The 24347-nt window shown below is 51.7% G+C and overlaps 1 protein-coding gene across 1 annotated transcript in view; it reads right to left on the reverse strand.

The window, feature by feature from the left end:
- Positions 1-23672, reverse strand: part of LRFN1 (leucine rich repeat and fibronectin type III domain containing 1) — a 142291-nt gene extending 118619 nt beyond the window's left edge. The window contains exon 1 of the mRNA XM_028742308.2: positions 23382-23672. The gene's annotated coding sequence lies outside the window, so the exon portion shown is untranslated. The remainder of the gene's footprint in view (positions 1-23381) is intronic.
- Between the last annotated feature and the right edge of the window lie 675 nt (positions 23673-24347).

Here is a 24347-nt window from a genome sequence, read left to right on the forward strand (position 1 = left end):
CCTACGGGATCGCCTCTCCTGGTATGCCCCGCGGAGGACCTTACGGTCTTCAAACAACAACATCTTGGAGGTCCCAGGCCACAGGGCAGTTAGGCTGGCCTCAACACCAGAGCCAGAGCCTTTTCAGTACTGGCCCCAACTTGGTGGAACACTCTGTCACAAGAGACTAGTGGGACTTGACATCTTTCTGCAGGGCCTGCAAGACAGAGCTGTTCCACCAGGCCTCTGGTACCGTATTTTTCGCCCTATAGGACGCACTTTTCCCCCTCCAGAAATGAAGGGGAAATCTGTCTGCGTCCTATGGGGCGAATGCAGGCTTTCGCTGAAGCTTGGAGAGCGAGAGGGGTCGGTGCGCACCAACCCCTCTCGCTCTCCGGGCTTCACGAAGCTATCAGCAAGCCTGGGGAGCCCACGGGAGTTCCCGCAGGGCTCCCTAGGCTGCGGATAACAGCCTGCTTCCCAGAGCGCGGGGCGCGCTGGAAGCAAAGTGCCCCGCGCTTCGGGCAGACATCGGGCAGCCCCACAAGCTCGGGGGACAGCGGGGAGGTGCAGCGCCGCCATCCCGCTGTTCCCTGACCTGGTCTGGATTCCCCGACCTGGTTTTGGGGGGGGGGAATAAAGGGGGGGGGATTTCCTTTATTTTCTCCCCAAAAAAACTAGGTGCGTCCTATGGGCCGGTGCGTCCTTATTGGACGAAAAATACGGTAATTCTTCATAGAACTCTAGCCCAATAGTTGCCATCAATTTGATTTGACCTGATTTTATAATGAATTGATTTTAGAATGCTGTATTACTTTACTGTTGTTAGCTGCTCTGAGCCCGGCTTCGGGTGGGAAGGGCGGGATATAAATAAAATAAAATATTATTATTATTATTATTATTATTATTATTATTAGGCCAATGGCCCACCTAGTCCAGAATCCCATTCTCCCACGGAGCAACCAGGTGCCCCAATCTACAAGGAGGATCTGAGAACAAGAGCAGTGGTGTACTGTGGGTTGCTAGTGCCCAGGGCTGCTCAGAAAAGAAGGAAAAAAGATAAAATATACAGAAAGAAGAGTCGTTCTGTTGTCTGGAGAGGTCGCTTCCTGGTTCGCATGGAAAAGAAGTTTTCAACGGTGCTCAGCAGAGGAAACATTCAGCTGTATTAAGGCACCACCGGGTGTTGATATGTTGCGTCCCTAACAATTTTGCACCCGGGGCAACCGTCCCTGTGGCCCCCCACGCTACATCACTGCACAAGAGCTGTCTCCCCTCGTGTGGCTTCCACTGAGGTCCAGCTCCGAGGGCCTTCTGTGAGAAGTGAGGTTGCAGGGAACCAGGCAGAGGGCCTTCTCGGTGGTGGCGCCCGCCCTGCGGAACGCCCTCCCAGGAAATAAACAACTCCCAGACTTTTAGAAGACATCTGAAGGCTGCCCAGTACAGGGAAGTTTTTTAAGGTTTGATGTTTTATCGTGTTTTTTTTATATTCTGTTGGGAGCAGCCCAGAGTGGCTGGGGAGACCCAGCCAAATGAGCGGGGTATATATTATAAAGTATTCTTCTTCTTATTATTATTATTATCACAGCCAGAGTAGTGGAGGGAGAGCCCAGCCATCAGGACTAGTAACCATCGATAGCCCTCTCCTCCTCCATTAATGTCTCTGATCGTCTTTTACAACTCTCCAGGTTGGTGGCCCTCATTGCTTCCTTGATTCTGAGCTTCGTAAAGATGGTTTTCAAATATACCTTCCTGAAGAAACCAGAGGCCTTTCTCCTGGGCATGGTCGGCCAATTGGTGCCAAAGAAGGATAGAACTTTTTTTATGTATGCAACAACAGCAGCAAGAATACTCATTGCGAAGTATTGGAAGACACAAGATTTACCCACCCGGGAAGAATGGCAGATGAAGTTGATGGACTATATGGAACTGGCGGAAATGACTGGCAGAATCCGAGACCAGGGAGAAGAGTCGGTGGAAGAAGACTGGAAAAAGTTTAAAGACTATTTACAGAAATACTGCAAAATTAATGAATGTTAGAAGAATGTTGGAATGAAGTTATATGGCTTTAGTAGAAATGTTATAAGGAACTAAGTATAATTAGATTAATAGAATATTAAAGGGAAAAATAAGGTTAGAATGTGTTAAGATAATTATAGGATAGAAAACAGAGGAAGATGGAAAGGAATTGCTGAAACAATTAACAGAAGTGGAATACAAAAAGGGAGGTGTGAGGAGGTCGTTGAAATAAGTGAATGAAAGATAAGATACTGAAATTGTTTGATGTGATTTAAACTGTTTTTGTTTTGTTTTGTTAGCTTAATGTGTTAGTGTTATGTAGTGTTTCTGTATTGTATTGTTCTTTTCTTTTTCTTTTGTAGTGTTTTCTTTTGTAGTGTTTAAATTGTTGGAAAAGTAATAAATATTACTTTTAAAAAAAGATGGACTTCCTTTTATCCGTCTTGAATCTTCCAACATCCATCTTCACTGGATCTCCAAAAGTTCCATTGTTAGGAGAGAGGGAGAAAAGCTTTCCTCTCCACGCTCTTTCTCTATCGCTTTCCTCATGTGATAATTTTCCATCATGCCACCTCTTCCTCGCCTTTTCCTTAAACCAATAAAGTCCTAAATCATGGGTAGGCGAACTAAGGCCCGGGGCCCGGATCCAGCCCAATCGCCTTCTCAATCCGGCCCATGGACAGTCCGGGAATCAGCGTGTTTTCACATGAGTAGAATGTGTCCTTTTATTTAAAATGCATCTCTGGGTTATTTGTGGGGCGTAGGAATTTGTCCATTTCCCTCCCCCCAAAAAATATAGTCCGGCCCCCCACAAAGTCTGAGGGACAGTGAACCCGCCCCCTGCTGAAAAAGTTTGCAGGCCCCTGTCCTCCCATATCCTCCAACATTTCTCCGATGAAAGTAGAATTTATCTTAACGGTCTAACCTATTAATTAACTTGGCAAATCCTTTCCATCTTCCACTATATTCTGTCATTCAATTTACCTTAATTTATTTTAGCCTTATCTTACCATAAAATACCTTAAAACTTAAAAGTTAATACTTATTTATACATAACTCCTTATATCATTTCTACTAAAGCCAAATAGTTTCATTCCAACATTTTTCCTAATACTCATTAATTTTACACTAATTCTCAAAATAAATTCCAGCAGGTATTTTTTTCGAATGTTGGCAACCCTGCTTGCTCTTTGTGGGTCCTGACAACCAACATCATTCATTTTGCTTGGTTTGTTTTCCTTTTCAGTGGTATACTTTGATGCAATATATTTACAGTACAGGGCAGTTTGCAAAGTCGTTTAAAATAAGCAAACCTGAAAACAACAACACAAACTTGTGCATGGGTGACATGCAATGCCGACTTTTGCTTCAAGAAATCAGTATTGCAAAGTTTAAATCATGGGTAGGCAAACTAAGGCCCGGAAGCTGGATCTGGCCCAATCACCTTCTCAATCCGGCCCGCAGATGGTCCGGGAATCAGTGTGTTTTCACATGAGTAGAATGTGTCCTTTTATTTAAAATGCATCTCTGGGGTATTTGTGGGGCGTAGGAATTTGTCCATTTCCCTCCCCCCAAAAAATATAGTCTGGCCCCCTACATGGTCTGAGGGATAGTGGACTGGCCCCCTGCTGAAAAAGTTTGCAGACCCCTGTCCCAAATGCTGCAACCTTTTCCCCTCAAGGAGTTACTCCACCCCCTTGATAATTTTGGCAGCCCTTTTCTGAACCGTTTTCCAACTCTACAATATCCTTTGTGAGACAAGGTGACCAGAACTGAGCACAGTACTGTACTCCAAACACAGTCACACCAGGGATTTGTATAATAGCACTATGATACTGATGGTTTAATTGTCCATTCCTTTCCTAATGATTCCTAGTATAGATTTGCCTTTTGCACGGATGCTGCACACTAGGTCAACATCCTCATTGAGCTATGCACTCAGTGTTAGAAACTCAGATATATAAGCGAGGTGCCAAATGGCTCCAAGGACTGCAACCAAGGTTACAGTCGGCAAAAACGGAATGTCTGGTTGCGTTGCTGTTTGGGGGCGAGACAGCTCTGAAGTCTTATTTTTCAAATGATACTCACTGTGATTAATTCTCAGTTAAACATCTGGCTAGTTCAGATGACAGCCTTAAACCTTGAGAACTTAAAGAAGAAAAGTCTCTTGATCCAAGTAAAGTCCATATATACACAGTATATATGGTGGCTAACAGATCGAGGTTGAATCCTGACAAGACAGAAGCACTGCTTTGGGGGGACAGGGGGCAGGCGGGTGTGGAGGACTCCCTGGTCCTGAATGGGGCAACTGTGCCCCTGAAGGACCAGGTGTGCAGCCTGGGAGTCATTTTGGACTCACAGCTGCCCATGGAGGTGCAGGTCCGTTCTGCATGCAACCAAGGCGTGCTGAAGATCTTCACGGGGATGGCAAATCTGGTTGGGAAGACCCAGGACAGGCAGAAGAGAGAGCCCTTCTTCAAACAGGGCAATGTTAAACAGCGGAACTCGCTGCCACAGGAGGCAACGACAGCTGCCAATCTGCATGGTTTTAAAGAGGATTGGAGAGATTCGTGGGGGAGGAGGCGGGTATCGATGGCTACTGGCAAGGTTGCTGTGCTTCTGAATTGCTAGTTGCTGGGGAAAGGACAGGAAGGGAGATGGCTCTTGTGGTTGGATTCTGCTTGCGGGCTCTCAACAGGCATCTGGCTAGCCATTGGCAGATCAGGGTGCGGCCCAGATAGGCTGACACCCAGCTCTACCTCTCTTTTAAATCAGAACCAGTGAAGGCGGTGAAAGTCCTGTGTGAGTGTCTGGAGGCGGTTGGAGGATGGATGGCGGCTAAGCGATTGTGGTTGAATCCTGACAAGACAGAAGTACTGTTCTTGGGGGACAGGGGGCGGGCTGGTGTGGAGGACTCCCTAGTCCTGAATGGGGTAACTGTGCCCCTGAAGGACCAGGTGCGCAGCCTGGGAGTCATTTTGGACTCACAGCTGTCCATGGAGGCGCAGGTCCATTCTGTGTCCAGGGTGGCTGTATACCAGCTCCATCTGCTACGCAGGATGAGACCCTCCCTGCCTGCAGACTGTCTTGCCAAAGTGGTGTATGCTCTGGTTATCTCTCACTTAGACTACTGCAATGCACTCTATGTGGGGCTACCTTTGAAGGTGACCCGGAAACTACAACTAATCCAGAATGCGGCAGCCGGACTGGTGACTCAGAGCGGCTGCTGAGGCCACATAACACTGGTCCTGAGAGATCTGCATTGGCTCCCAGTACATTTCCGAGCACAATTCAAAGTGTTGGTGCTGACCTTTAAAGCCCTAAATGGCCTCAAGGGCCCAGTAGACCTGAAGGAGTGTCTCCACTCCCATCATTCAGCCTGGACACTGAGGTCCAGCTCTGAAGGCCTTCTGGCGGTTCCCTCATTTCGAGAAGTGAGGTTACAGGGAACCAGGCAAAGGGCCTTCTTGGTGGTGGCGCCTGCCATCCATCCTCCAACCGCTCTACAGACACTCACACAGGACCTTCACTGGTTCTGATTTGAAAGAGGTAGAGCTGGGTATCATCCGCATATTGATGGGACACCCAGCCCAAACCCCCTGGTGATCTCTCCTAGCGGCTTCATATAGATATTAAAAAGCATGGGTGAGAGGACAGAACCCTGAGGTACCCCACAAGTGAGAGCCCAGGGGTCTGAACACTCATATCTGCTGGAAGCCAGTGGCTAGGGCAACCCACTCAGATGTTTGGGGTATAACAACAAAGTCAATAGAGGACGTCCCCATTTCCATCGGAGAAATGTTGGAGGGTACGCTCTCGCTGCAATTGGCCTGCAGCTTAACTCCGGCAGCGACTGGAACCAGCGAAGGGGGCGGGAGGGGGCTAGGTTAAGAAAGCGGAAGGTCTTTGCCTCCGCATTACAGCTGGCTTGAAACAAGGAACATGAAGTAGGGAATAATGACTGCAGAGTGGAGAGCCCTCATGCAAGGTAAATGCGCCGCTCAAGTAGCTTTCACGCACCCTCACACTGGCTTGTTTTAATATTTATTGGTGACGTCTCGACAAGGGCTTCAGGACGGGAGAGGCTCTCCCCCCCCCCCTGCAGAAACCCATCACCTAAGAACCACTGTATTTCATTCCGGTGATTCAGGGACGTGCCTTGACTGTTTGCCAGCGACAAGATAAGAAGGTGTTTTGCTTTGTTTTGAGAAAATACATCCTTCTGGCTTATTAGTTGTTCCGCAAAGCCTTCCCAGGACTGAGCCAAGAGATCTGCGGCAGGTGCGAAGGAGAGAGCTTTGACAGCAGGCAACGAGTTCCGATCCTGACATGCTAGAGTTGGCTTATCCGGAGGGCTGTTTGATTTGCAAAAAAAGGAAAACACCCACCAACCTCGGTGCTAGAAAGAGGACAGACCTGGCTTTCATTTGTGCAAAGGCCTCTCCCTCTCTCTCTCTCTCTCTCTCTCTCTCTCTCTCGCACCTGGTGTACGAAGGACCCAGTGACGATTATCAGAGGAGGATAATAATAATAATAATAATAATAATAATAATAATTTATTTATACCCCGCCCATCTGGCTGGGTCCCCCCAGCCACTCTGGGCGGCTTCCAACAAAACACTAAAATACAATAACCTATGAAACATTAAAAGCTTCCCTAAACAGGGCTGTCTTCTAAAAGTTTGGTAGTTATTTTTCTCTTTGACAACTGGTGGGAGGGCGTTCCACAGGGCGGGCGCCACTACCGAGAAGGCCCTCTGCCTGGTTCCCTGAAACTTGGCTTCTCGCAGGGAGGGAACCACCAGAAGGCCCTCGGAGCTGGACCTCAGTGTCCGGGGAGAACGATGGGGGTGGAGATGCTCCTTCAGGTATACTGGGCCTTTGAGGCCGTTTAGGGCTTTCAAGGTCAGCACCAACACTTTGAATTGTGCTTGGAAAGATCCTGGGAGCCAATGAAGATCTTTCAGGACCGGTGTTATGTCGTCTCGGTGGCCACTCCCAGTCACCAGTCTAGCTGCCGCATTCTGGATTAGTTGTAGTTTCCAGGTCACCTTCAAAGGGAGCCCCACGTAGAGCGCATTGCAGTAGTCCAAGCGAGAGATAACCAGAGCATGCACCACTCTGGCCAGACAGTCCACAGGCAGGTAGGGTCTCATCCTGCGTACCAGATGGAGCTGATAAACAGCTGCCCTGGACACAGAATGGACCTGCGCCTCCATGGACAGCCGTGAGTCCAGAATGACTCCCAGGCTGCGCACATGGTCCTCCAGGGGCACAGTTGCCCCATTCGGGATGTAAATTCAGGGAGGCTTCCAAGGATTTCTAGCCACAATGGCTACCCTCTACCTACTCTCTTTGTTTATTTACCACATTTATATCCTGCTTTTTCTCCAGGGAGCAAAAGGCAGCGTACTTGGCTCTCCCGCTTCCTCATTTAATGTCCACAACAACCCTGTGAGCTCGGTTAGGGTGAGTGGCAGTGGCAGGCCAGAGGCCAATCAATCAATCAATCAATTCGTATGCCGCCTTTCCAAAATTAAAACCATGCTCGAGGCGGCTTGCAACACACAAAAACCGCATAGCAAAAGGAGTCACAAACGAAACATTAGAATCTCCACTTAAATCAAAAGATCGAAAATAAAGATACAAAAAATAAAAAGTAACAACACCCAAAAAACCCCTAAAAAATACTACAGTGCAGTGAGTTTCATGGCCAAGTGGTGATTTCATGGAATCATAGTTGGAAGGGACACCTGGGGGTCATCTAGTCCAACCCCCTGCAATGCAGGAATCTCAGTTGAAGCATCCATGACAGGTGACCATCCAGCCTTTGCTTAAAAACCTCCAATGAAGAAGAGTCCATAGCCCCCTTAGGGAGGCCGTTCCACTGTTGAACAGCCCTTAAAAGCCCTTTCCAAAACTCCCCCCACAAAGAACAAAAACCCCAGTCCATTCCCAAAGGCCTGTTGAAAGGCCCAGCAGTGGAAGGACAACAAAGAAGGAGCCAGTCTGGATGCTCTAGGGCCGGGCGTCCCAAACTGGGGTCCCCAGCTGCTTTTGGACTACAACTCCCATCATCCCTAGCTAGCAGGACCGCTGGTCAGGGATGAGGGGAACTGTAGTCCAAGAAACAGCTGGAGACGAAAGTTTGGGAAAGCCTGCTCTAGGGAGCTCCAAAGGTTTTTGGGAGGAGCCACAACCGAGAAGGCCCTCTCCAAGCATGCCTGTGAGGATGGCGGGACCGAGAAAAGGGTCTTCCCTGAAGGTCTCCGAGCCCAGGGAAGGTTTGTATGAAGGAGCGTCTCCACCCCCATCATTCTGCTGGACACTGAGGACCAGTTCCGAGGGCCTTCTGGCGGTTCCCTCACTGCAAGAAGTAAGGTTACAGGGAACCAGGCAGAGGGCCTTCTCGGTAGTGGCACCCGCCCTGTGGAACGCCCTCCCATCAGATGTCAAGGAAATAAACAACTATCTGACTTTTAGAAGACATCTGAAGGCAGCCCTGTTTAGGGAAGCTTTTAATGTTTAACAGACCACTGTATTTTAATACTTTGTTGGAAGCCGCCCAGAGTGGCTGGGGAAACCCAGCCAGATGGGCGATGTATAAGGTAAAGGTAAAGGTAAACTGGACCATTAGGTCCAGTTGTGGCCCACTCTGGGGTTGCGGTGCTCATCTCACTTTACTGGCCGAGGGAGCCTGCATACAGCTTCTGGGTCATGTGGCCAGCATGACTGAGCCGCTTCTGGCGAACCAGAGCAGCGCACGGAAACGCCGTTTACCTTCCCGCTGGAGCGGTACCTATTTATCTACTTGCATTTTGACGTGCTTTCGAACTGCTAGGTTGGCAGGAGCAGTAGTAGTAGTAGTAGTAATAATAATAATAATAATAATAATAATAATAATAATAATAATATATTATATGAGGGAATAGGGCCTTTCAGCTAGCCTGGCCCTAGAGAGACAGCATTCTTTGTCCCTGTGTTCAAAGGAGGTTGCTGGCTGAAGGCAAGGAAGTCCGATCCTCTCTTCTCCTCTTCACAACAACAACACACACACACACACCGACAGAGCTATGTAGCCACCATCCCTTCCACACCTGCCTCTGATGTGTGTTTGCAAGTCAGAAAAAACCCACATCTGAGCATCGGGTGGAGGCAGGGAAACCGGCCAAGCCTACAACTGCTCTCATCTCTCCCCGCCAACGCTCCACAGGCCTCCTTCCTCCTATCCTCGCACCTGCTCCCCTCAACCTGCGTCCACCGTCCACATCTCTGCATCTCTGCCCTCTCCCCCTCCAACCCAACGCATTTTGACAGAGGAGGCGGACCCCCGCCGAACAGACCAACTGTCCATTTTGCCCACGCAGAATGCAGAACGCTTGCTGCATGCAACCAAGGCGTGCTGAAGATCTGCACCGGGATGGCAAATCTGGTTGGGAAGACCCAGGACAGGCAGAAGGGAGAGCCCTTCTTCAAACAGGGCAATGTTAAACAGCGGAACTCGCTGCCACAGGAGGCAGCGACAGCTGCCAATTTGCATGGTTTTAAAGAGGATTGGAGAGATTCGTGGAGGAGGAGGCGGGTATCGATGGCTACTGGCAAGGTTGCTGTGCTTCTCAATTGCTAGTTGCTGGGGAAAGGACAGGAAGGGAGAAGGCTCTTGTGGTTGGATTCTGCTTGCGGGCTCTCAACAGGCATCTGGCTAGCCATTGGCAGATCAGGATGCGGCCCACATAGGCTGACACCCAGCTCTATTTAAATCTCTTTTAAATCAGAACCAGTGAAGGCGGTGAAAGTCCTGTGTGAGTGCCTGGAGGCGGTTGGAGGATGGATGGCGGCTAATGGATTGAGGTTGAATCCTGACAAGACAGAAGGACTGTTTTTGGGGGGCAGGAGGCGGGCAGGTGTGGGGGACTCCCTGGTCCTGAATGGGGCAACTGTGCCCCTGAAGGACCAGGTGCGCAGCCTGGGAGTCATTTTGGACTCGCAGCTGTCTATGGAGGCGCAGGTCAAATCTGTGTCCAGGGTGGCTGTATACCAGCTCCATCTGCTACGCAGGATGAGACCCTCCCTGCCTGCAGACTGTCTCGCCGAAGTGGTGCATGCTCTGGTTATCTCTCGCTTGGACTACTGCAATGTACTTTATGTGGGGCTACCTTTGAAGGTGACCTGGAAACTACAACTAATCCAGAATGCGGCAGCTAGACTAGTGACTGGGAGTGGCCACTGAGACCATATAACACCAGTCTTGAAATAGCTACACTGGCTCCCAGTACGTTTCCGAGCACAATTCAAAGTGTTGGTGCTGACCTTTAAAGCCCTAAACGGCCTCAAAGGCCCAGTAGACCTGAAGGAGCATGTCTATCCCCATTGTTCAGCCCAGACACTGAGGTCCAGCTCCGAGGGCCTTCTGGCAGTTCCCCCACTGCAAGAAGTAAAGTTGCAGGGAACCAGACAGAGGGCCTTCTCGGTAGTGGCACCCTCCCTGTAGAACGCCCTCCCTTCAGAAGTGAAGGAAATAAGCAGCTATCTTCTTTTTAAAAGACAGCCCTGTTTAGGGCAGTTTTGAATATTTAATGCTGTATTGTTTTTAACACTCGATTGGGAGCCGCCCAGAGTGGCTGGGGAAACTCAGCCAGATGGGCGGGGTGTAAATTAATAAAATTATTATTATTATTATTATTATTATTATTATTATTATTATTATTACTGATCCAACAGCTTCTTAAGCAGCAGCCACAACTTATTCTATGCCCACCTCCCAGATTTCCACCAGTACTGGTTATTACTGAGAGAGCCCCATAAATGCTTAGGTCCAAGCTATCTGAAAGACCCTATTCCCTCATACGAACCTCCCCCAAGTTCTGAGATCTTCGAGGGAGGCCTTCTCTCAGTCCCTCAACCATCACACATGTGCTTGGTAGGGATGCAGGAGAGGGCCTTCTCAGTGGTGGCCCCAAACATCTTTGGAACTTCCTAAAGAAGCGTTTCCCAAACTTGGGTCTCCAGCTGTTTATTGGACTACAATGCCCACCATCCTTGACCTACAAGCTAGGGATGGTGGGAGTTGTACTCCAAAAGCAGCTGGGTACCCACGTTTGGGTCACCCTGCCCTAAGAACATTAAGACTGGTCCCTTCCTTGTTGTACAACCATTCCTGGTCACAGGCCAGGAAGCCATCAAATCCAAGCCTTTCAGGTGGGGAGTGCTTGTGAAGGGCTGGCATTCTCCTAGAGATATTATTATTATTATTATTATTATTATTATTATTATTAAAAAGCAGAGACATCACCTTGCTGACAAAGGTCTGTATAGCTCAAGCTATGGTTTTCCCAGTAGTGATGAATGGAAGTGAAAGCTGGACCATAAAGAAGGCTGATCGCCGAAGAATGGATGCTTTTGAATTCTGGTGTTGGAGGAGACTCTTGAGAGTCCCATGGACTGCAAGAAGATCAAACCTCTCCATTCTGAAGGAAATCAGCCCTGAGTGCTCACTGGAAGGACAGATCCTGAAGCTGAGGCTCCAAGACTTTGGCCACCTCATGAGAAGGGAAGACTCCCTGGAAAAGACCCTGATGTTGGGAAAGATGGAGGGCACAAGGAGAAGGGGACGACGGAGGACGAGATGGCGGGACAGTGTTCTCGAAGCTACCAGCATGAGTTTGACCAAACTGTGGGAGGCAGGGGAAGACAGGAGTGCCTGGTGTGCTCTGGTCCAGGGGGTCACCAAGAGTCGGACGACTAAACGACTAAACAACAACAGAAACACATGAATTGTGGGGATTTTTTTCAATCGGAACTCAGTTCCGGCACCTCTCGAGTGGGCGCCATTGCCATCCTAAGAGAACAAGGGAGGTGTTCATGGTGAGTTCTGGCCCCTCTTTTTCCAGAAAAATAGCAACTGCAAATCCTGAATCAAGCTGTTGGTCCATCTCAGGGGTCCGCAAACTTTTTCAGCAGGGGGCCGGTCCACTGTCCCTCTGACCTTGCTGGGGGCCGGACTATATTTTGAAGAAGAACATATGAACAAATTCCTGTGCCCCACAAATAACCCCGAGATGCATTCTAAATAAAAGGACACATTCTACTCATGTGAAAACACACTGATTCCCAGACCGTCCGCAGGCCAGATTTAGAAGGCGATTGGGCCGGTTCTGGACCCCAGGCCATGGCCCATCTGATCTGGCAGTGGCTTTGAAAGATCTGGGACAGAGAACGTCTTTTCCTGCTCCTCGATTTTTTAAACTGGAAGCTGAATCTGGATGCAAACCAGGCGCTCTGTGAACATGAGCTATTGGCCCTTCTCTTAATGACAAGATGAACGAGGCTCTCGGAAAGACGCTTCGAGTAGCGCTATCAATTTCTCCACATCACGTTGAGGATGAGCTCTCGAGTACGCTTCCGGCTCATGAGAATGGCCTGGCCAGTGTTTTACACCAATGACACGTGGGTCCCAGAAAGTGTGACCCCTGCTGAGACCTGTGCCCCACATCGTGGACAGACGGACGGGACCCATGGCAGTTGTGCAAAGTTACTTGGCCGTCGTGTGACTGTGGAAAGTATCTCCTGAAGGTGGGAAGGCAAGAACCACATTGCTGCACCAAGACACCTTCCTGGATGCGACCATCCCCAGAGTTGGCTGCGCCAACCACCGTGAACGTGCAAAGCCTATGAGGTCGAGACAAACCATGTTCCCATCTCGCACCAGTGACCCCGCTATGACTTCTATGCTGCTCTCAAGGGCTTCAGGCAGGGGTCATCACCCACACCTTCCGCTGGACAGAAGGACCAGAGCTCAGATGTAGAGAATGTGCCTTGCAGGTTAGATTCCCAAAGGCATCTCCAGTTGAGACTCCCAACCTGAAATCCTAGAGAGCGGCTGCCTGCCAGTGTAGACAACACTGGGGAAGATGGGCCAATGGTCTAAGGCTGCTTCCAATTATTCTTATTCTTATTATCCCACCTATCTTGTCCCAGCTACACTGTAGTTTCCAAGTCACCTAAACAGGGCTGCCTTCAGATGTCTTCTAAAAGTCAGAAAGTTCTTTATTTCCTTGGCATCTGGTGGGAGGGTGTTCAACAGGGCAGGTGCCACCACAGAGAAGGCCCTCTGCCTGGTTCCCTGTAACTTGCCTTCTTGCAGGGAGGGAACCGCCAGAAGGCCCTCGGAGCTGGACCTCAGTGTCTGGGCTGGGAGATGGGGGTGAAGGAGCTCCTTCAGGTACACTGGGCCAAGGCTGTTTAGGGCTCAGCACCAACACTTTGAATTGTGCTCAGAAACGTACTGGGAGCCAATGTAGGTCTTTCAGGACGGTGTTATGTGGTCTTGGTGGCCGCTCCCAGTCCCCAGTCTAGCTGCCGCATTCTGGATTAGTTGCAGTTTCTGGGTCACCTTCAAAGGTAGCCCCACATAGAGCGCATTGCAGGAGTCCAAGCAGGAGATAACTAGAGCATGCACCACTTCTGGAGAGACAGTCTGCGGGCAGGGAGGGTCTCATCCTGCGTACCAGATGGAGCTGGTAGACAGCTGCCCTGGACACAAAATGGACCTGCGCATCCATGGACAGCTGTGAGTCCAAAATGACTCCCAGGCTGCACACCTGGTCCTTCAGGGGCACAGTTGCCCCATTCAGGACCAGGGAATCCTCCACACCAGCCCCCCCCCCCTGCCCCCCAGAAACACTACTTCTATCTTGTTGGAATTCAACTTCAATCCGTTAGCCGCCATCCATCCTCCAACCGCCTCCAGACACTCACACAGGACATTTGCCGCCTTCACTGGCTCTGATTTAAATGAGAGGTTTCAATGTTCCTATGGAGATAGAGATGCAGTTGGTAACGCACTGGGGACCTTCTACATGCCAAGCAGGTGTTCTGCCATTTGGCTACCTCTCCATGGATCATAAAGCAGTCCCCAAGAGATTTCCCCAGCAAAAGAGCCAAGGCATGCCCCAAGGAATGGTGCACACTCCTCTAAATCTTTCCCTCCAGGACAGTAGCCAGCCAATCTGAACTTGGCCACAGGGAGGCAGGGTGGTGTAGTGGTTAGAGTGTCAGACCAGGACCTGGGAGAGCAGGGTTCCAATCCCTACTCCAACTCAGCCGTGAAACGCATTGGAGGTGACCTTCGGCCAGTCACTTCCTCTCAGCCTGACCTACCTCACAGGGTTGTTGAGAAGGTAAAATGGAGAGGGGGAGAAGTGTGTTTGCTATCTTGAGCTCCTTGGATACAAGGTGGGTTATAAATCTAACAATAAGTAAACAGACAAACACCACAGCAGCATCCAAAGCCTGACATCTAGGTATTTTAGGCCATTCCAATAAAATTATTTACTTGTTTAACAGGATTTCAATACAGCTTGTCAGAGAATAATTGGGTGCACTCTTCCCACCTTGGATCAAATCTACACTTCCAGGTGCCATACGAAAGCTGCAGAGATAGCGCAGGATAATGCGCACCCCGGAAATGATCTCTTTCAGCTTCTGCCTTCTAGAAGAAGACACAGGGTTATAAAGACTAGGACTAGCCACTGAGAAACAGTTTCTACCTGACACTACCCAAATGCGATTTTGGTTTTAAACGCAGTGTAAGGAGTCTCTATGGGAGTATATTGTATTTAATTATGGGGTATCAGAGTTTTTAGGGGGCTAACCAGGTTGGGATAGCTGGGATAGCAGGCATGTTGGGTTTTGAATGTAGATTTTTCAATTTCGTTGCTCTGTATGGGACAATGACAATAAAGATTATCGTATCGTATTGAACCTGGCTGGGCTGGCCTAAGCAAAAGAAAAAGGGTTTTTTTGGCAGGCATGAAAAGAAACACAGCATATGTCTCTCTCAATCCATCAATGGGCGGGGAGTTCCAAAGTGTAGATGCCACTACTGCAGATGAAATATGCAGTCTCTGCAAGCATGGCACAAACATTATGGGGCATGTCAGGCCAACGGCACTCCATCAGCCACACGCCGGGCAACCTGCCTCATGATTCCTTTCGGCAACAAAGGGACATTTTATTGAAATTCTGGGATGGGTCACAGGGCGGGTCGGTTGATGCGGAGCCAGGCCATGGCATCGCACAAACGAGCAGACATGGAGCTGTGAGGATCAGAGCCGCTGTTCTCCTCCTCCCCTGGCCCTGCTGCTGCTGCTGCTGCTCCTGTGCCAGGGCGAAGGTCTGGCTTGGCGCAACATCCCCTCTGAACCTCCTGGGCTCATGGCTTGTCTCCCAGTGTGACATGAGAGATACCTTCAAATATCTGAGGGGTTGCCACATGGAAGATGGAGCGAGCTTGTTTTCTGCTGCTTCAGAGGGTGGGACTCGAATCAAGGGATTCGAATGACAAGAATGGAGATTCTGACTCTACGTCAGGAAGAACTTTCTAACAATAAGAACTGTTCAACCGTGGAATGGATGATGGCAGAAGGTGAAGAACTCTCCACTGTAGGCTTTCTAAACGGGGTTTGGGTGGCCATATGTCAGTAAAGAAGGCTGATCGCCAAAGAATGGATGCTTTTGAATTCTGGTGCTGGAGGAGACTCTTGAGAGTCCCATGGACTGCAAGAAGATCCAACCTCTCCATTCTGAAGGAAATCAGCCCTGAGTGCTCACTGGAAGGACAGATCCTGAAGCTGAGGCTCCAGGACTTTGGCCACCTCATGAGAAGAGAAGACTCCCTGGAAAAGACCCTGAGGTTGGGAAAGATGGAGGGCACAAGGAGAAGGGGACGACAGAGGACGAGATGGTGGGACAGTGTTCTCGAAGCTACCAGCATGAGTTTGACCAAACTGCGGGAGGCAGTGGAAGACAGGAGTGCCTGGCGTGCTCTGGTCCAGGGGGTCACGAAGAGGCAGACATGACGAAACAACAACAACAACAACATGTCAGTGATCCTTTGCCTGGGATTCCTGCATTGCAGGAGGTTAGACTAGATTATGGTTACCAGATTTTTTTCAATGGATCCGGGGACATTTATTTTTATTTTTTGAAGCTGAGTAGCAACAGGGAGTCAGTAGTGGGGATGGTGAAGCAAAAGACCTGGGCCCAAGCACACATGCATATTTTCTAAAGGTGCAAAGCCCTTCTTTCACACCCTGTGAAACATAAATGCGCAGATTTTTTAAAAAACTGGGAAATGGCCGGCCGCCCGCAACTCCCAAGCCTCCCCCGATTAGTCAAAACAAAGGGGGAAGGGGGCAGGAGATCTGTACCGCCGGACATCCCGGGTTCCCCATTGGCAGTGGCGCCGGCAGAGGCAGTCTGCAGTCCGGAGCCAGCCTGGTAGTGCAGGCTACCATGTCGCCCGCCATTTTTCCTCGCTGGAAGTCCCCATATGATGTATTGTAGGGAGCAACTCCTGAAGCCAGCCAGAGCCAACTGCGCTACCAGCCTGGCTCTGGGCTGCTAAGACTGCCATGTTTCCCGGGGACAGATTTGCAAATCTGGGGACATTCCAGGGACGGGATTTGTGCGGAAACAGATTTGCCAATCCGGGGACTGTCCCCGGGAACCGCGGACGTCTGGTAACCCTAGACTAGATTCCTTTCCAATTCTCCAATTCAACACGGAGCAAGAGAAACAGTGAGCCCAGATTCAGACGTAGTGCTAAGCCAAACCATGGTTTAGTGCAGCAGCAGCAGCAGGAACAGGGTAGGAGCACTGCAGGAACTCACATGTTTTCCCGTTCCTGCTAAGGCTTGGCTTGGCGTTACGTGCAAATTGGATGGATCGAGGAAAAAGCAGGCAGCAAACTTGCGGATGGCCTGGGATGCGAACAGGTCAGAGGCTGCACACCTTTGAGTACCAGTTTCTGGAAACATAGAATTCCCGAGGTGGAAGGGATCCAAAGGGTCATCGAGTCCAACCCCCTGCTGTGCTGGGATCACAGATAAAACAGGGAGGGTGACTGACTGCAAGCCATGCCTCTGAAAGGGTGCTGGAACAGATGTGACTGTGGCCAGCAAGGCGGTTCTATGGTTTTCTGTGATTAGACACCGCCATAACCCACTACTGCTCAGTGGAGCTTCCACATTCAGAGGCAGTCTACCAGCTCTGGAGTCCAGGGAAGCACACAATAAGATTAAAGGTAAAGGTAAAGGTACCCCTGCCCGTACGGGCCAGTCTTGACAGACTCTGGGGTTGTGCGCCCATCTCACTCAAGAGGCCGGGGGCCAGCGCTGTCCGGAGACACTTCCGGGTCACATGGCCAGCGTGACAAAGCTGCATCTGGCGAGCCAGCGCAGCACACGGAACGCCGTTTACCTTCCCGCTGGTAAGCGGTCCCTATTTATCTACTTGCACCCGGGGGTGCTTTCGAACTGCTAGGTTGGCAGGCGCTGGGACCGGGCAGCGGGAGCGCACCCCGGCGCGGGGATTCGAACCGCCGACCTTTCGATCGGCAAGCCCTAGGCGCTGAGGCTTTTACCCACAGCACCACCCGTGTCCCTTTCACAATAAGATTAGGGGCTGCTGAATGCCTGAACCTGCCTCCAACCGGCTATGACATCGGTCTGCCTAGCTCCATGTCGTCTGCCCAGCAGCGCCTCAACCAGGCACCCTCCAGATGTTTTGAACTACAACTCCCAATAGGGGCTGATGGGAACTGTAGTCTGAAACATCTAGAGGGCGCCAGGATGCCCCAAGGACTCCCTCCCATCACTTTGCTGCTACCTGATACCTTTTTTAACAGGAGATGCCAGGATTTGAACGTGGGAACTTCCGCAGGAACAGTGAGTGCCTAACCACTGAACAACGCTGCCTCCCTCCCTTCCCTCCGGCTTCCCACTGGACCCTTTTGAAAACAGGGCACCCGGGCGGACTTTGCAGCGCTGTTTTGCATAAGAGAAGCAGCTGTTTGCAAGGTTTTGTGTTTTGGTTTTTTCCAGCGGCCCAAATCTAGGTGGAGAATCTAGGCTACAGCACATGGCGGCCTTCTCAAGAGGAAAAGAAAGGACATATGTCCAAAACAGGCAGGCGAGTCCCGGCAGCACCATCTGCGGACGCCTGCCTTCTCCTCGCCCTGCGGTTAGGCGGGGGGGGGGGAGCAGAATAGACGCCGCAGGCAATGAGGCCAGGATGAGGCCTCACCTGCAGCACGCAGTCCCCAAGTCCCAGTTCTGACACCTGCAAGCCTCCATCACTGCTCTGAACCTCTGCTTTCTAACCCACATTGGAAAGAGAGAGGCGGTGTAGTGTAGAATTGTAGAATCGGGACCCCGAGGGTCATCCAGTCCAACCCCCTGCAGTTAGAGTGTTGGACCAGGGTTCAAATCCCTACCTGGCCATGAAGTCCACTGGGCCACTTCTCTGCCACTCAACGCCACCTGCCTCGCAGGGCATAAAACGGTAAGGGAGAGAACCGCGCGTGCAAAGGAATAAATACGTAAGGCACCAGTTTTCAAAGACCTGACTGCCTCCTTCCTCCTTCTTTTTCTGCCCCTCTCTCCCTCCTTGCAGGTGGGTTTTCTTGCTTGCTCGCCGAACGGATAACACAAACGGAATATGACATTTCACACCCGGGGATCAAACACACACTCGCGCACACTGGCCTTGCGGGCGCACAGGAACTGTCATGCGGTCTTCTTTATAAGACGCAGCCATGCACAGCGAAGCTCCCACTGGCTTCCGTGAGAGAGTAAGGAAAGCTTGTTGGATCAGGCCCATGGAAGCCAGTATGCCTTTGTGAAACAGGCAAGAGCACAAGAGCAGAACTCTCCCTATGGTTTCCAGGAATTGGCGTTCGGAGGCAGAGGAGAGCCATTGTGGCTATTAGCCCTTGATAGCCTTCATAGAATCATACGACTGTAGAGATGGGAGGGACCACAAGGGTCATCTAGTCCAACCCCCTGAAATGTGGGGATCTTTTTGCCCAACCCACCACCCTGAGATTAAGAGTCACATGCTCTACCGACTGAGCTAATAATAATAATAATAATCCTCATCTAAAGCCATCCAGGTTGGTGACCATCACCAGCTCCTGTGGCAGTGAGTTCCAAAGTCTAACTATGTGCTATCCATGCAGGTATCCTCTATGACTCCGGCCAGTCTCTAGAGGGGAATCTAGCCCAATCCAAAGGGGATCTCACTTTAGTAAGGGCATAAGAGGAGCTTGCTAGATCAGACCAGTGGCCCATCTACGTTTCCGAGCACAATTCAAAGTGTTGGTGCTGACCTTGAAAGCCCTAAACGGCCTCGGTCCAGTATACCTGAAGGAGCATCTCCACCCCCATCATTCAGCCCGGACACTGAGGTCCAGCTCCGAGGGCCTTGTGGTGGTTCCCTCACTGCAAGAAGCCAAGTTACAGGGAACCAGGCAGAGGGCCTTCTCGGTAGTGGCACCCGCCCTTCAGCTGTCAAGGAAATAAACAACTATCTGACTTTTAGAAGACATCTGAAAGCAGCCCTGTTTAGGGAAGCTTTTAATGTTTGATGTATTACTGTATTTTAATATTTGGTTGGAAGCCGCCCAGAGTGGCTGGGGAAGCCCAGCCAGATGGGTGGGGTATAAATAATGAAATAATAATAATAATAATAATAATAATAATAATAATAATATCTACTCTAGCATTCTGTTCTCACAGTGGCCAACCAGGTGCCTCAATGGCCAACCCTCAGGCAGGAAGCGAGAGCTGATGATCCAGAATCATCACTGTCTAGTAGCCAACAACAGCCTCTCCTCCATGAACTTGTCTTGTAGAGCCAAGCAGGTTGGTGGTCCATGGGACTGAGCTCTATAGTTTATCGATGGTTCCAAGCAAGGTGAGTCTACCCCGCTTCTGAGGTTGTCCTTTCCATCATCGAATGGCTCTTCCCGTCAGAAAGTTCTTCCGAATGTTGAGTAGGAATCTCCTTTGCTGTCGCTCAAATCCGTCGGTTCAGGTCCTCCGCTCCAGGAACAGGAGAAAACAAGCTCGCTCCATCCTCCATGGGACAGCTCTTCAGATATCTGGAGATGGTTTTCATGTCACCTATCAGTCCCCTCTTCTCCAGGCTAAACAGACGGTGGCATGGACCAGGACTAAGCTCAGCTGTGCTGCGCGATCGACATTTCCCGACTTTGGCACAGCCAGAGCCTCTGAGGAAGGCTGTTCCGGACTGCTATAGAAGCCCTACCTGCACGCAGTCGTTGAGTTTGCCTGCGCTCAGAGATGTCAGCAAACAAGTGTGGGAGTGACAGCCGACATGCAGCCGGGTGCACAAAATCCCTGCATATATTTGTTGCCAAGGACCAGGCCTGGAAGTGTGAAGTGCGCTTCCTTCCTGCTCATCGCTTGCAGGAGTGCGGACCTGTCTGAGCATCCACTAGCGCCGACACTTCTGAGTACGCATCAAGGAAATTAGCCAGGTATCATTTATGCAGTCCCAACTCTCTCCATCCTCCCTCTCTGTGAAAATGAGCATTACGAACGCAAGAAAGGCCTGCGGTGCCAGGTAGGTGGCCTGTCTACTCCAGTGTCCTGCTCTCACAGGGGCCAAATGCCCCAAAGATCCTAGGAATCAGATAGACTGCCGCTGGACATGGAGGTTCCACAAGAACACAACAAGACCCCAGGTAATGGATCAAGCCAATGGCCCATCTCACAGGAGTCAACCAGATGCCCCAATGGGAACCCCAGAATCTGGACCCGACCACAAGAACCCTCTGCCCTCCTGTAAGGTAAAGGTAAAGGGACCCCTGACCATCAGGTCCAGTCGTGACCGGCTCTGGGGTTGCGGCGCTCATCTTGCTTTATTGGCCGAGGGAGCCAGCATACAGCTTCTGGTTCATGTGGCCAGCATGACTAAGCCACTTCTGGCAAACCAGAGCAACGCACAGAAATGCTGTTTACCTTCCCACCGGAGCGGTACCATTTATCTACTTGCACTGGTGTACTTTCGAACTGCTAGGTGGGCAGGAGCAGGGACCAAGCAACGGGAGCTCACCCCGTCGCGGGGATTCGAACTGCCGACCTTCTGATTGGCAAGTCCTAGGCTCTGTGGTTTAACCCACAGTGCCACCCGCGTCCCCTGCCCTCCTGTAGTTGCCAGCAACTGGTACTCAGAAGCATTGCTGCCTGCAGAGCATAGCCATCACGACTAATAACCACCAAAGTTTCTTCCGGAGGTTATAAGAAACAAAGATCATTATGCCCTAGATAAAACAAAATAATTGCCTCGGTTTCTTCCATCTGCCTGTCTGGCCGTTTCAACTGCATCTTGTTCTGAAATTGTTTTGTGGGTCTTTGGACCACAATAAAGTATTGAAAACAGCCACCAATAGCCCTCTATCATACTGTAAGCTCTTTGGGACAGAGACCTGTCTGAGGAGGGTTGTTTATTGCTTCTGTAAGAACAGGGATGGGGACTCCAGCTCCTATAGCCCCAGTCAGGAGGGCCTATTGTCATGGATGATGGGTGTTGCAGTCTGAAGGCATCCGAGGGGGTGGGCACAGGTTTTCCTTCCCTGCTGCATATGCTACATAAATAATGGCACTCCCTAGGCCTCTCTGGCGTACTTGCTCCCAGGCCCCTTTCTAAATGCACGCGGGTGTGTCATAAAGCGTGCATATTTAATGTGTGTGTACTTAAGTGTGCGGGGCTGTTCTTGGCCGGGCGTCAAGTATCTGGAGGTGTCTGTTCCCCCCCAGCTGGGCGTGGGAGAGGGGGGGTCGCGCTGCTTCCTCCTGCAACTCGGCGCGTGCATTGTGTGTGTGTGTGTGTGCGTATGTGTGCATTTGGCAGTGTGAATGGCAGCGGGCGAATGAGCATTCCGTATGTCCAGGAGCTTTACAGAGGAGCGATGAGGCGGTCAGGCGTTTGAGGCAAGCGAGCGAAGCTCCATTTGATGCGCTCTCAAAAGCCCGGCATCCATCCTTCATCCCCGTTCGCAAAAAAGAGAGAGAGAGAGAACCATCATACATCAAGCTGGAGGGCAGGAGACAGACCAACTTGTGGAGAGGGAGAAGGAGGGAGGGAGGGAGGGAAACCCTGGAAAATAATACTGCCTGCAGTCCAGTTGCGAAAGGTCCCTGGGGACATCCGGATCCCAAAATTGGGGCGAGAGCGGGGTGAGTTGTGCATCTCCGAAGGAGTGTAAAACCACGTAATAGAAACCCACCATTAATCTAATAATTCACCCTCAGGTGAGCACCATTAACCATCGAAACCTGGCTGCACAGAGGCTGGGAATTCTTTGGCAGGCGTTCCCACGGATCAGGTCCAAAAAAGAAAAGGCGGGGAGGGGGATGGAGAAGAGCGGGTCTGTTTCCCCTTCCTGGCATTGCTCAGATCCATCAGGAGTGAGTGAGATGGTTTCCAGTTCATGTGTATGTGTGTGTCCCCATCAGAATGCAGCAGAGGGTGTCTTTGAAATTCAGCACCTTGGACAGCACGGGAAGAGGAGAAGGGGATGCCAGCTGCCCTCGCTGGCAGGTGCCAAGGGAAAAGAATGGCCCCTCTGTTGCCTGGCAGAGCTTCCCCGCTTCCCAACCAGCTGCCACCCCCAGAGTCTGGCGGCAGAAGCAGCGGCACGGCTCTAGGAGACAGAATCGGTTTTGCCAGCCCCAAGTGGCGGCGGGTTGGGCTGGGGGTGGAGGACGACAGAATCGCGCCAAAGAGACCGAACCGAGCCAAAGAGACAACTTGGGCATCTCAGCGCCCCCTAGATACACCAATGTGGCCCCCTCCAAAAAAAGCCACACACACACACACAGAAATCTCCGATCTTTGGCACAAGGGCAAACAGCCCAGGTTGCCTGTTCCAGTTCCAAGCGCTGTGGTGCTAAGGGGAGAGAGGACAGCAGCCCGGTGCCCACCAGAGTGCCAGGGTCCCTGCCTGGCACACAGCAGGGCTCAGAAGCAAAACAGCAGCAGCAGCGACGCTTCAGAGGCTGGCTCCCGCTTGAGCCCAACGCCCCCATCTGTTCTCCTCGCCAGGACTAACTGCCCCCTCCCCAAAACTGCAAAAACACCTCTCCATTCCCAATCGTTTGCGGCAGAGGAGGGGAAAATAAAACCCCGTCTAAGCCCCTAACGAAGCGAGCCCCTTCACCCACTAACCCGGGCGCCCCCCCCCGCCCCCAATTTTCTGGCACCCCACCCAGCCCCTCCCCCAACAAGCATAACCTCTGGCACCAGACGACCGAAGAGACATTACCATTCCACCCATCTCAAGGAATACCAGTCCCAGATATAACAACACCCCCCCCCACACACACACAAACACACACACACCCCTCCCCATCATTTTTGGCAAAGCCTCCAGGAGCCTGGGCTTCATCACATCAACCCTCCCCTCCAGCCTCCATCCATCCTTCCATCCATCTATTCACCATGCGCAAATGTCGCTCCGGCGGCCTTCTCCTCCCTCCCTCCCTGGAGGAAAAGGCAGGAGGGGGTTCCCTTACCTTTGGGGGTGCAGCGGGGTGTCACCCGACGGGAGGTGGGCTCATCCTTTCGGCTGGGCAGCGCGGCCGCGTCCAGAGGGGCTGCGCCGCCGCCCGCCCGCGCGCCCGCCCTGCGCCAAAGGGACTCCGCCTTGGGGGCGCCTTGGAGGGGGAGCCCTAGGGGGCCCCTCCGGGCCGACTCTTCGCAGGCTCCATCGGCGGAATCCACAAACAAAGGCGCGCCTGGCGGCGAGATCCGCAAAGGGAGGGTGGGGGGGTGGGGGTGAACGGAGCGCTGTGGCCCCCGAAGGGCGTCTTAGCTGGGCTCCGCCATGGCTGCGGTGCGCCGGGGCGCAGAGGGGTGCGCGGGGCCCGGTGGCTTCTCCGGGCGATCCAGAGCCACAGAAGGGGCCGAGTCTCCCTCCTTCCTCGGCTCTTCCCAGCCCCGCAGAACCGGGGTTGGGCTGGGGAGGGAGGGAGGGAGGGGGAGAAGGGGAGGAGAGGGAGGAGCGCGCGGTGGAAACGCCTCCCCGGAACCGGGCAGGAAAGGCCGGGGCGCAGCGCGGGAGCGGTGCCTCGGAGGGGAGGTGGTGGTGGGGCTTCTTCACCCCCACCCCCGAGCACTAGGGCGGAGAGGGAAGGAGAGGCGGGGGGCGGCCGGGGATCGGGGCCGCGAGGGTCGGGCTGGGTGTTGGCGTGAGGAGGAGGTGGAGGAGGAGGAGGAAGAGTGAGGGGGAGGCTGGAGGAAGCGCCGGCCCCCTTTCTGCAGAGGGAGAGGGAGGCGGGGACAAGGAGGGTCTTGCATTGAAAATCTTTAGCGTTGCAGCTGCTGCACCGAGTGGGGGGGGGGGAGGTTGGGGGGGGGGAGAGGCAGAGGGAGGAGGGGGCGCAGAAGGAAGGACCCCCATACCCCGAAGATCGAGTGGGTTCAATGTCAGGAGGTGCCATTAGATTAGAGAGAAAACCGGGGTGGGGTGTGGGGTAGAA

The sequence above is a fragment of the Podarcis muralis genome, chromosome 7 (assembly GCF_964188315.1).
Source record: "Podarcis muralis chromosome 7, rPodMur119.hap1.1, whole genome shotgun sequence".
Taxonomy (NCBI): Eukaryota; Metazoa; Chordata; class Lepidosauria; order Squamata; family Lacertidae; genus Podarcis; species Podarcis muralis.